Here is a 13,210-nt window from a genome sequence, read left to right as displayed (position 1 = left end):
GTCTGATTCGCCGAATTCCCATGCTGATATCCCCGGAGATTCTCGGGCATCTTCGACAATTTGGCTATAGATTGTCTCATTACACGCTAAATAATATAATTATAGCCTAATTATATATATAGCCTATACATATATATAGGCAATATACTGTATATAATTAGGCAATATATATATATATATTAGAGCTGTCAAGCGATTAAAATATTTAATCGTGATTAATCGCATTAATGTCATTGTTAACTCACGATTAATCGCGATTAATCACCAAAAAAATATATATGCTAAATATCCCTTGATTTCTTGGTCCCATTAATTCTTCTCATTTTAATTCTCTTATCAACATGGTGAAGTGCATCGGCTTGCCTTGTGCAAATTATTTTTATTGATAACAACATTGGCATATACTGATCAAAACAGGACGATACAAAAAAAGAGCCTATAGTGCTATTAAACGACTGCTTTGAACAAATGTCATTTGAACATAGCAGTCAGGCTACTGCTTCTTTGTTTTGAGCCAAAGAAATGTTTTGTTATTTTTATTTTTTTTATAAAAGATTTGCGTTAATCGCGCGATAAAAATTTTGACACCGTTAAAATTGGTTTGCGTTAACGCCGTTAATAACGCGTTTAACTGACAGCTCTAATATATATACATATAGCATTTGTGGTTTTGGCATAAACATAACTAGGGTGCACTGTACTATCTGCGCACACCCTTTCTGAAGCCTCTCTCTCGCTCTCTCTCTCTCTCTCTGTCCCTCCCTCTCTCTCTTTCTCTCTCTCTCGTACCGTTTTGTGGAGCACGTTAATTGTCTTAGAACACTCCCATTCAGAATGCATTGGTTTACATTTCGTTCTGTGTAACACGCAAAAAGTCGGACTATCGTGCTCTGGAACACGCTTCAATAGATTAACATTCGTGCGCAGGAGCACGCAATCGCGTGATACCGGGTTGTACCTAAAGCATGTGTCAGAACCTGCACAATAGTATAGAGACCATCAAAGAAAGTTTGATGTGTAGAATTTTGTTTTAACTTTGTGCTGTTAAACAGAGAAGATGGTCCCCTCTTGGATTGTACAGAATGACAGAAGTCCCCTCTTTGCCTGTTCAAAATGACACTGGTCCCCTGTTAAATGGTATGGAGCGACACTTACACTCCAGCATTTATGTATTCATTAGGGTAGAAAAAAAATGTTAACTGCTTTCTCTATAGTACAAAATAAATAATTTGCCATAGAGCCTTTACACAGTTCTTCCATAGTTCATAAGAGACATTTTGTCATGAGGAAAAAAGACTTATAGATAACAGGGCTAACTAGGGCAGTCAATCAGCGTCTTTCTATTTAATCGTGATTAATCGCATTATTGTCCATATTTAACTTGCAAATTGCAAATTAAACGCACATTTTTTAACCCTTCTAAATATATATCTTAAAATATGATTATAGATTATTGATGAGGATTACATTTGTTCTTTTCCACACTGCATGAATAGATCCATGCAGGAGTGTGAGGGTCGCCCCATACCATTTAACAGGGGACTTCTGTCATGTTGTACAATCCAAGTGGGGACCATCTTTTATATTTTCCCATGTAAACACATTGACAGAAGCAACAGTTGCAGTTGGCAAACACTTGCTGCAGTGAATGGAGTCCCCTCTTTGATATGTAAATATCGCTTGAGTATTCAAGTCCCCTCTTGGCAACTTCTTTAAAAGAAATCAAAAAAACACATTTGAAGTTATATTATGACAAAATAACTTAAAACTAAACTCTGTATTATGTTTTTGTATTTTTTAAATGACCAGAAATAGAGGTCCACACTTGGTCGATGAAAACCGATAGTCCCATGTTGGTAGGGTAAACGTGTATGTGTGTGTGTGTGTGTGTGTGTGTGTGTGTGTGTGTGTGTGTGTGTGTGTGTGGTTTGAGGGGGTCTTTGTAACCCAGCCAGGTATTGTACGCTCTGTGTCTGGAAATGTTAAACTTGAATATAACACACACATGCGCACGCACACACACATTCACACACACAAACGCTTGCACAGGTGTTGTATCTGCACAAGCTGACTCTTCACACTTTGAACTCTGGCAGGAGTGTTTATCCCTGAGCTCAGGCATTTTCACGGATCAGAAAACCGGACAAAAATAAGCCGCACACGCACACACAGACCCCCAAAAACCTTCTCTTCTCTTTCCAACACAAGGATTGTGTCCTTCTAAATGCCTCCTGCTCTCTCTAGCATTCCAGCTTCCAGTTTTCCCTCTTTCATTTCTATCCGTCTCAAGCGTTCTCTCTACTTTCTGGTCTTCCGAGCGTCGGAGCGGGCCAGAGACGCTGGAACCCGAGTCCCGCCGACGGCCAACCACACAGCGCAAAATTGGAGGTTCTGTTAAAAGCACAGGGCTCTCCAATAACACACACGGAGCCACCGCCGACGCGCGCACCTCCCAGCCCTAGAGAACCACGCCGGCTGGCCCTCGGCCCAGCCAAATAGATAACCACTGCTGGGTAAGGCCCAGCAGCGGCTGGGGGAGCGTTGATGGAGGGAGAGAGGGGAGGAAGGGGGAGAGGGGTGAGGAAGGGGGAGAGGGGTGTGTTGGCTACTGGGACGGTGTTGGCAGCGGTTGCTCTGGGCCTGACCTTTAGTGGCTCTGTGTAAATGACATCCCTCATGGGGGGAAAATATGTGGCGGTCAGGACGGAGACCTTCCTCCCCTGTCCTCTCCCTTCTTCTTCTTCTTCTTCTTCTTCTTCTTCTTCTTCTTCTTCTTCTTCTTCTTCCCCCGCTCTGCTGCTGCTTTACTTCTCTCTGCTTTTTTCTTTTTCCTTTGCTTCTCCAGATCTCCATCATTGCCCCCCCCCCTTTCGGCTGGTTTACTCTTCACCTCACTCTCCTGACGGGCTGCTCTGTCAACCTTTGGTTTTCTTCTTCTATGGTATGCTGTTGTCCTTTGTTTAACATACTGCCTCCATATTTTCTGCTTCTTCAGTTCGGCAGCCCTCCCCCCCTTCTCCCTTTAAGCGCCCCCCTCCCCTCACCCGCCTTCCCCCGACGAGCCCCCCTTCCTCCCCCCTGCCCACAGCTATGCTGTGTTATTATATGTATATTATATATTTTGTATTGTGCTGCAGACGGAGGGTACATTTAGCCTGCGGTCACCGTGGAAGTGATGGCTTCACATTAGTCATAGGGGGGGGTCCTTAGCTTCCCCACCCCCACCCACCTACCACCACCACCACCACCACCAGCCGCGACGGGCTCCGTTCTGGCTGATGCAGACTTTCCACTCGGGTAAACCTAGTGACCTTGCATGAAGACTGAATCAGTCTGGCGAGTTCGGCGGTAGAACCGCCCCCCCCCCCCCCCCCCACCTCCTCCTCCTCCTCCACCCCAACCACCTCCTTCCCCCCCACCTTCACCTCCTCCACCACCTCCTCCATCCCCACCACTACTACCACCTCCTCCTCCTCCTCCACCCTCACCCCGGGACTCTGAGGAGCAGGCACGCGGCGTCGGCCCCGGCCTGTGGCTAGCTGCTGCTGCCGCTGCTGTTCTTTGTTTTCCTTGTGCGGTGAGGCGCGGGCCGGTCTCGGGGCCGTGCCGCGGCACCACCCACTGGCTGCACCACCCACTGGCTGCACCACCCGCTGGCTGGGCTGGGCGCGGACAGACGGATGGACGGGGAAGCACCCGGCGGCCCGGCCTCCGAGACGGGATCCTTCTTCCCGCTGGCGTCAGCCGCTCCGGCCGTGCTGGACGGAGGCCGGGGCCCCGCGGTGGCGGCGCCGTGTGTGTCTCTGCCAGGGAGGGCCCGGGCTGCACTTAAGGAACCCGGTGCTGTACTCGGGGCCCGCCATGGCCCAGTGTGATACCGGGGACGGAGCTGGTGGATTGGTAGCCTGGTGCTAGGGCCGGACGTGTGTCCCAGAGCAGGACTCCAAAAATATACCCTCAGAGCGGGTGACCACATGACTTCACTCCTCTGGGTTTCTGCACAAGGGGGCCTGTGTCTTTTGTTGGGCCCTGACACGTAAAGCGGCCGCTAATTAGCCCCGACGACAGCTTGTAAACATGCTACAGCTCACCCCTTAATCAGCCCCCGACACTTGTGACTGTCCAGACCATTCCGCCGGTCCCCGGATTACAGGATCAACCCCCTGTGTGTGTGTGTGTGTGTGTGTGTGTGTGTGTGTGTGTGTGTGTGTGTGTGTGTGTGTGTGTGTGTGTGTGTGTGTGTGTGTGTGTGTGTGTGTGTGTGTGTGTGTGCGCGCGCGGTCAAGGCGGGCAATAAATAGGTGGTTGTTGGCTAAATATTGACAGCTTGTTCTTCCAATGTCAGGGGGGGCAAGGCCAGGGGTTAAAGGTCAGGTGGAATAAGCCTTACGCAAAAGGCTGTTTGTGTGTGTGTGTGTGTGTGTGAGTTTGCCTCAGGGCGAGGGGTGCCTCTCTCTTGGTTTAACTTGGCTGATGGCTAAACTGTCATGGAAGTAGTACCAACGTGTAGGCTGGCCCCTGGGGGAGGGGGGGCGTAGCTCAACGTACGGTATGTGAGGGCCTACGCGGATTCGCTACACTCATCATGAATCACAATAAACTCTCTTAATCCTCTACCTCCGTGCTCTGTTTATCCTCAGAGCACCATGTGAGGGGAACACCAACCCAGGGAAACTATAGTGTTTGCATAACAGAATGCATCATGGGATTTTTTCTCGCCATATTCAGAGGACTCAAGAGAGTTATAGAGCTGTAAATTATCGTTAATGAAAGTAAAAACAGCGGATTCTACTCTATTTTTTCCGCATCTCGCATGGCAAACGCTAAGGTAGTTTCAAAATCTCCTCATAATGACAATTCATTCAAATTCATAACTAAAGAAAGAACAAACAACAACACTATCAACACAACAACTCAGTTTCTCCCGTGCTTCCAAAATGGAGGCCGTCAGTCACATAGGCGTATGCAAGCGCACACACACACACACACACACACACACACACACACACACACACACACACACACACACACACACACACACACACACACACACACACTTTGTGTGGGGATGTCACCCTGATGTGCTTTTATCCTGCGTTTTTGACAGCAGGTCAGAGAGCCCACAGGGTGTATATATCTGGTGTGTAATTGATTGTAAACACATGTAAGAGACGGAGGTAAATCAGGCGGGCCAACGCACGCACCCTGACAGGTTACCGTGACGGGCGGCTGAAGACCCTGATCCGAGCCTGTCCCCACCCTCCACCCAAGTGTAAACACTCGGCACACGCAGTACATGCATGTGAGCGCGCACACACGTACACACGCACGCATGCATACATAGCTATAGGCGAACACACACGCATGCATGCATAGCCACCCGCTCACACACATGCACACACCAACAGGCATACACGTAGCATTAGCTAAACTCACAAACACTCAACACTCAACACTCAACACACATGCACATACATGCCACACTCATACGCAAAGCCGCAGTCTCACACAGTCACTCACACACACCCATATGCAAGCACAACCACATACCCACACACACACATAGCGACACACAGATACATATTGACACACACGCGCGCACACACACACACACGCACACGCACACACACACACACACGTGGGTCACATACTATACTATGCTATACTCCCACCTTGCAGTTGTAAACGCCTCAATCAAAGCTTCACATACATTCTCAGGCAAACAGTTGACGTGCATACTGTGTACGCGTTGCCCTCCGCTAGGCTGATGTCATCACACAGCCACAACCTCAGTGATGCCCTTGGCGTCTGGCGTTGCCTCTCGCGTTGAGCGTAAACAGAGCAGCGACGGCTCCCAGCGCCAGAACCCCGGCCCGGGGCCGTGAAACGTGCACATGTGTATACAGAGCGCTGGCACGATGCACGGCGAGCTCCATAGCCCGCCGGGGGCTGTGTACACAGCAGCGGCCTGATGGATGGCTGCCGGTGTCCCACAGAGCAGTGGGTCTGACCGCCCACCTGACCCCAGCGCTGGCCGGCCCACACCCCGACCCCTGCTCCTCGCTAGTACAAGAAGAAGAAGAAGAAGAGGTAGTACTGCGTTAATTGCACACACGTGTAGCGTACATGTAGCGTATAGGGGGAGGTCAGCCGTTGATGGGGTGATGTTATGCCACCAGGTGTGAGAGGGATTAGCAGTTTGAAAGTCTGCCTTTTCCTGGGTTTCAGTGACATCACAAGTGGGCGTGTCCCCCTAGATGTATGCTGGATAGATGAGCGATATCTGATGCAGGTTGGTAGACGGATTCATCCAGCGTGCATCGAGGTGGACACTCCCACTTGGGATGTCACTAAAACTAGGGATCGACCGATACAGATTTTTTAGGGCCGATACGATACCGATATTTTTTCATCAGCCTTAGCCGATACGCCGATACGCCGATACCGATATTTAGAGCCGATACTACTTTTTTTTTTTTTTTTTTTTTGCTCCCTCAATCATAAAAATTACACTGATAACAAATGTTAGAAGTCTCAATTAAAAAAAAGGAACATTTATTGAACTTCAATATAAAAAACTATATTTAAGAAATAGTAAAAACAGGTGAGTAAAAAAAAAAAGTAAAAAATAAAAATAAAAATAAAAATCGGCGAAAATCGGCCGCGTATCGGCCGATACCGATACACGTAAAAAACGCGAATATCGGCCGATAATATCGGCCGACCGATATATCGGTCGATCCCTAACTAAAACACAGGAAAAGGGCATGTAATCACTCCCACCTGGTGGCCTAATATCACCCCTTTAACTGTTTATTCCAGCCCTAAGCTACGTGTCACCCCTAAAACCCGCTTACCTGCCTCTCTAAACTCTCCTGTCCATCATTGCAAGAAAAGCCAGTGCATCTATCGCAGAGGGAAAGAAAAAGAGTGAAAAATGGAGAAGTGGAAAGTGAGGAAGAATGTCGTATCTGTAATGGGGGCCATCCCCAGCCCGGCATGCTTTTATTTTGAAAGCATGCACACATGTGCGATTGTAATCCATCCTTAATGGAGTGCTCCCATCTTTTCAACACGGGCCACGTTCTGGCTCTCCTTCAGCGGGGCCCAGGGCCGGTCCATTATGGGTTGGTATTGCGTTACCCTTTTTTGCTTTCTTGATGCGTTCGCTGGCAGCTCCGCAGGGAACCGCTGAAGCACGGTGCCTGGCAGTCAGCAGGCCCACGCTGGGGAGAAGAAAGGTCACGTCCAATTACACGAGCTGTGTGTGTGTGTGTGTGTACCCCGATCCCCTATTGGCACCGCACTCGGGACGGAGGAGGACTCGAAGTTCTGCCCTTCTTTTATACGAAACGTACTGAAGCAACCGCACTTGTGCTTGTGGTACTTACTGCTACTCAATGTTCTGATATGTGAACTTAAAGGAGAGTTCCTTCCCTGAAACTGAACGGGGGTGGAACAGTGTTGCCTCTGTATTGATGAAGGTCTCCCTGCATTCTGAGAGTAGGAGCTGAGACCCACTGCGGACCAGATGGTATTACCAGGCCCAGTAAGATGCTCAGACCTTTTTAACCAGATAAAAGCCTCCGTTGAGATTGAAATCTCTCTTTCAACTGGGCCTGATGAGCTGACTAGGCTGGGCAGTATTTTATCATGTGAAATCTATTTCCGTTCCTTCAGTCTGTGGATATTTCGATCTATCGGAGAGAACTTTGAAATCACAAACAATTTGTAGCAATTTGAATTTCGGCATTGAAGCATCTTCACACCAGGATACAACCGGAACGGTCTACTCCTCTCTCCTCTCACTCCTTGTCCTTCTCTTCTTTGTCTCTCGCCCTCTAGAACACTGCCAACCCCCCCCCCCTTGGTGTATCCCTTACCCGCCACCACTTAGCAGGGCATACTGTCATGTCCGATTCCCAGATAGCTGTGTGCACACAGCACGGTATTGTGTTTGCATCTCGTCGCGGCTGTACGGTGGATGCGTGGCTTTGAGGTCTCTGGTGTGTGCCCCCGAAACCAAAACAAGGACTTTACGTCACTCTGCTTGTATTCTCCCTGGAATGATTTGGGTTTAAGAGCTTGGATTCTTTTGCGGTTTCCCCTGAGGGTTTCGCTAGGTTATAGCTGTCACGTCTGCAGGCAGCCAGACCAGCCAGACGACCGTGGCCACGGTCGTCTGGCTGTGTGTGTGTGTGGCAGTATTGGCGGACGTGTCGACCACGGTCACGGCCCCTCGGGGGGGGGGGGACAACGCTAAGCCCGGAGATAACCTGCGACGCTGCTGCTGCTGCTGACGCGCTGTTACGACTCGAGACAGCTGTTCTGTCTAACAACCCCCCCCCCTCTCCCTCCCCTCCTCAGCTCTCATCTCCGCCGGTCACAGCTGGTTTGGGATAAAGCGCAGGTCGTGTCAGGAAGCACGCGCCCCTGCGAGCCTTTAAACCCCCGGACAGGCAGAGTTCCCAATCCGAACCCATCCAAACTTTAGCCAGCGATAGAATATTGGCTCTATTGTTTTAGCATCGTTGGATTCAAACCAAAGGCCTTGTTTGATCGTTCGATGCCATTGAGCCGTTTAAATATATATCGTTTTCCTTGAGAGTAATGGGGGAGGCAATAAAGGCTAAATCCGTAGTGGGCCGATAAAGTACACAAATAAAGTACATCAAGAGATAGATAAAGCAAAATTAATTGTCGGGAAATTATCCAACAAATCGGTGAGCTGAGCTTCTATAAACATTATAAAATCTCCCTTTCCACACGCTCAGCTATACGGATATGATTAAATACGTAATCGTGCCATCTGAAACCAGAACCCAATGTTACTTGACCCGTCGTCTCTTTCACCTGTAGCAACCCAAGCACTCTCTCTCTCTCTTCCTCTCCCCCCTCTCTCTCTCTCTCTCTCCCCCTCCTATCTTTATTAATACCACATTTCTCCTTTGCCTCTTTTGCTTTTTTTTAATGAATACAATTCCCCCGTTGCCGTTTCTCCATTCCTGTGGAATGAGAAGCACATTTGGGTCGTGTTCCAGCAATGACAGAACCCTGAGACCCCGCACAGTCCCAGACCTGGGGCTTGGAAGAGCCCCCAGCCCCCCATCGGTGCTGTTTACCACTTTATTATCCCCCTCGACGCACACACATACTAATACACACACGCATACATGTCCACACAGATACACATACTAATAACACACACACAGAAACACAAACACACACACTAACACACACACAAAAAAGTAACATTAACAGTCGTTCTTGTGTGTAAATGTAATCAATCGCACACATTTCTCCATCTTTAACGTTCCTAATCCGTTTTTCAATGAATTATTCCCAGTCTCATCTCTCTTTGATAGCAGTTTTCCCTCTCTACGTGTGGTTTTCCCACTTTTGGCCCCAGTTTTCTTCTTCTTTTCCAGCGACTCTCTCCTGGCTTGCGGTCGTGGCTAACTATTCATCTGTTTGATTCATCCACCATGCCTGACCATGTCAGACCTTTTCCAGTCAGGAACCACCATTCGATTATCTACTGGGACGGGGGGGGAAAGAGTGAGAGAAGAATCTGGCTCTATACTATTACTTACTCTTCAGTGAACTGCTTTACGCTAGAGCCTTTTTTGGATGCTCTCATAGTATCCATGGATACTCAACTATGATGCTTTGTGAACTTTGACCTTACCCATGATTAAGCGCACCATTCAGCAACCCATACAGACGTCCGCTAATTACGATGAGGAAATACATTTACACCTATTCATTCGTTTCGCTTTCATCCCAAGGGGCTTTCAAATCAGCCTGAGGACAATCCAAACTGCCGAAGCTACGAAAGACGTTTCCAAAAAGAAGACTGGACAAAGTGCAGAACTTTGAGCGGAATAATACAGAAACAAGCTGTATTTTTATGCTAATAACGGACAGAGCTTAACGGTTCTCCATCACCCAACGTTGTATGGAAAACCCTGCGGCGTCTCCGCACCTACACAAAGTGTACTGCACGCAAACGGCCGAGTTATTAGCTTCATCTCCGACATTTTGTTGCTCTTCTGCCCCGGCTGGCGGGTTCACGGGGGTACAGCGGGGTTGGGGCGTCCCAGGGTTCTGGGCCTCTCGCCTGTGGTGAACCCTGGCAGCCACCTGCTTCCCAGACGCTCTGACAGGAGCCGGTGGCACATCAGCCTTCGTCTTCCATAACACTCACGTATTATTGCTGCTCCACCCCCTCCCAGCGCTGGGGCCGAGGGTGGAGGAGGTGGTGTAGAGGGGTGGAGGGGTGAGGGGGGTTAGGGAGGTTGTTGGTCTTCGGGGGCAGGAGGGTTTGAGTTAGAAACGAAGGAATTAGAAAATGAAATCCAGAGCGCTGGGACGGCCCGGCTTTAAAAACAAAGTAGCGGTGTGTTTTCTCTGCCCTCCTCTCTCGCTTGTGCTCTTGCCTGTCTCTCTCTCTCTCTCTCGCTCTCTTTCTCTCTCGCTCTCTCGCTCTCTTTCTCTCTCTCTCATGCTGTCTTGCTCTCTCTCTCGCACACTTTCTTCCTCTCTCTCGCTCACTTTCTTCCTCTCTCTCGCTCACTTTCTTTCTCTCTCTCGTTCTCTTTCTCTTGCTCTCTCTCTCTCTCTCTCTCTCTCTCTCTCTCTCTCTCTCTCTCTCTCTCTCCTATTGACACCGGTCACAAATTTGTGGTGGGGCTTCCAGTCATCGGTTAGCCTACGACCACATCAGACAGGCCGGACGCGGCTCCGGGATAATGGAGGTTGCACGGTTTTGGCAAAGCGGGGCACAAGAAGCAAAGCCTTTGTTTCAGCTCACTCTGCTGCCGGAACCAGAGTAACACACCACTGGCAGGCAGGGGATTACTGGGACGTTGCTATTGTCTCATGATGTCATCTCATGTGAGAGCTTCAATGGCGAGTTATTCCAAGCGTTTGAGGAGACTTGTGGATAAAGTGAACGCTTGTCTTAAAGAGGTATTGATAGAAATTCGTATTCAGAGTTTTTTTTTAAGTCCACCTCGAGGATCTTGGCGTGCTGAAGCAAGCCTGGGTGAGCTCAAGGTCAGGGTGCTCTGGGTGTCAGCCACCTGGAGGACCGTGAACGTGAGGTTAAAAAAGTGAACAACAAAGTGAGAATTCTTCCCTGTTTTGGCACCGCAGCGGCGGAACGAGATCCACTCACTTGTTCAGAGTTCACCTGGACTCTTCATAGTTGCCTTTCTTACTCCCCCATCGCCCATTCTCCTCCCTTACACTCCTAGAAGCAGCCCTCTTGCACATTTATTGTATGTTGTACATCCCGGAAGTTAATGTTCACACTTAATGTATGTCCTGGCACTTAAAAATTAAAAAAAGTAGCGTCTATCCTATTCATCTAGGTCGTAGATATGTTGCTTGGCATTTGTTACTATGAATATCTGTACTGTACCGAGAGCGATACATGGTTGTTTCTCTTTCATCTGAAAAATGTACGTATTGTAAGTTGCTTTGGTTAGAAGCATTTGCTTAATGCCCTAAATGTAAATGTGGGGACCCAGAGTAGATAACACGGCCGTAACCAGCCCCGAGACCCGGGGTTCTGACCCGGTGTCCTGGGCTGCCTCCGTCCCCTGCCCTCCTTCTCCTAGCCTTCAGGATTAGCTAACGACCCATTCTGCAACGACAAGGGGCACCGGTCGCGGGACGTGGGCCGCGGGGGAAGGCCCGAGAGGCGGCGTGCTGCGGGGAAAACGCTGAGGTGGCGGGGCCCGGGGCCGGGGCCGTGTACGAAGGCAAGGACAATATTTACTCTGGAGTAATGTGGTGTGTGGATTCCTTTGGGTTTGACTTTATCACCGTAGTAGCGAGCTTCCTCGGCACTACAATGGGAGCATTGAAGGCCGTGGAGGGCCTTGGAGGGCCGTGGCGGACGGCGAGCATTGGGCTGGGCACCAGGCCAGGTACCGGGCCTCAGTTAAACCCAGGGAGGAGAAGGGGGCGGGGGGGGGGGGGGGGGGAGGAGAGGAACAGACATCGAAGGCTCATTAATACAAACACATGTGTGCGCACACACTCTTTCTCTCTCTCTGTCTCTGTCTCTCTCTCTTGGTCTCTCTCTGTCTGTGTGTGTGTGTGTGTGTGTGTGTGTGTGTGTGTGTGTGTGTGTGTGTGTGTGCGCGCGGCTCTGACTCACTCACTCACTCCAGAATGATCTCTCACTATCTCCCGTGAATCATTTTCCACGTTAAAGAATGCGTAGAAATCCCGTTCGGGAAGAAATCAGTTATCCTCGACATCCATCATTTCGATGGCTCCTACAGCTGTCCTCTCACCTGCGGCCTCTCTACAGACGAGTCTCCCTGGGAACCCAATACCGCGTTTCCTCATAGCACGGAACCGTACAGACTGAGAGGGACGCCCACACTTGATTCACATGGACGGCGAATGCGCCGGGTGTAAACAAACAACGCGGAAGAAAGGGAATACGGGAAAGATGGCGGCCAGGAGGAAGAGCAGACGGAGCGCGGAGGAGGGGAACGGAGCGGCGAAGCAGTGAAGCAACAGGGCTGTGTGTTGTCCTCTCGCGGGCTGGGAAGTTTTCTCCCGCTCGGTGTGTGTGAATGGAAATAATAATAATAGCACCTGCGTGACATCAGTCCCACGCTGCTTCAAGTGTTTGTGTTGATACTGTGGGACGCCTCTGGGCTGCCCAGCTTCCGTGTGTGGGTGCGTGTGTGCGTGTGTGCGTGTGTGCGTGTGTGTGTGTGTGTCGGCATTCTGCCCCCTGTGTGTGAGTGTATCTCCTTACATGTGCATGTGCTAGCAGTGCTTTTGTGTGTGTGTATGTTTCTCCATGCATGTGCGTTTGCTTGCTGTGTGTGTGTGTGTGTGTGTGTGTGTGTGTGTGTGTGTGTGTGTGTGTGTGTGTGTGTGTGTGTGTGTGTGTGTGTGTGTGTGTGTGTGTGTGTGTGCACAGCATCATTATTCTCGGGCAAACATCCCACCAGTAAAACACATGGGTGGTCAGCAGCTTTTATGGTGTTGGTTTGCAAACAATGTGAACCGGTTTGGTCCGAGGAGTCGCGCGTTGACTCACTCACCATGATCCCTGTTCACCTAGATACCTAAACCTGCGGTTTTATCCCCAGTCCCTGCTCTGTTGGGCCCTGAGGCCTTTGCTGTTAAGAGAGCCATTATACATGTAATAAAACATGGATGCTGTGGGCAAGGCCCC

General features: G+C 49.6%; 1 protein-coding gene across 1 annotated transcript in view; it reads left to right on the top strand.

Annotated features, from left to right (window-relative positions):
- Positions 1 to 13,210, top strand: part of coro7 (coronin 7) — a 110,760-nt gene that overhangs the window by 49,728 nt on the left and 47,822 nt on the right. The window lies entirely within an intron of this gene.

The sequence above is a fragment of the Gadus morhua genome, chromosome 2, assembly GCF_902167405.1.
Source record: "Gadus morhua chromosome 2, gadMor3.0, whole genome shotgun sequence".
Classification (NCBI taxonomy): Eukaryota; Metazoa; Chordata; class Actinopteri; order Gadiformes; family Gadidae; genus Gadus; species Gadus morhua.
This window is presented reverse-complemented; position numbering and strand designations above follow the sequence as displayed.